Raw genomic sequence first — 502 nt, 5'->3', positions numbered from 1 at the left:
GGGATTGTGATCCCAAATCCATGGGAAAGGGTGGGGAGTGAGGGATTGTGACATTTTTCCATGGAAAAAGGGCTGGGAGTTGTGGGATCGTGATGTTTTTCCGTGGAAAAGGGTTGGGAAGTGAGGAGATTGTGACCCATTTTCATGGAAAAAGGGTGGGGAATGAGGGAATTGTGATCCCAAATCCATGGGAAAGGGTGGGGAGTGAGGGATTGTGACATTTTTCCATGGAAAAAGGGCTGGGAGTTGTGGGATCGTGATGTTTTTCCGTGGAAAAGGGTTGGGAAGTGAGGAGATTGTGACCCATTTTCATGGAAAAAGGGTGGGGAATGAGGGAATTGTGATCCCAAATCCATGGGAAAGGGTGGGGAGTGAGGGATTGTGATGCTTTTCCATGGAAAAAGGGTGGGAAAACAGGGGATCGTGATCCCAAATCCATGGGAAAAGGGCTGGGAGTTGTGGGATCGGGATCGTTTTCCATGGGAAAAGGGTGGGGAAAGAG

The sequence above is a fragment of the Corvus brachyrhynchos genome, unplaced genomic scaffold (genome assembly GCF_000691975.1).
Source record: "Corvus brachyrhynchos isolate BGI_N302 unplaced genomic scaffold, ASM69197v1 scaffold2944, whole genome shotgun sequence".
Taxonomy (NCBI): domain Eukaryota; kingdom Metazoa; phylum Chordata; class Aves; order Passeriformes; family Corvidae; genus Corvus; species Corvus brachyrhynchos.
This window is presented reverse-complemented; position numbering follows the sequence as displayed.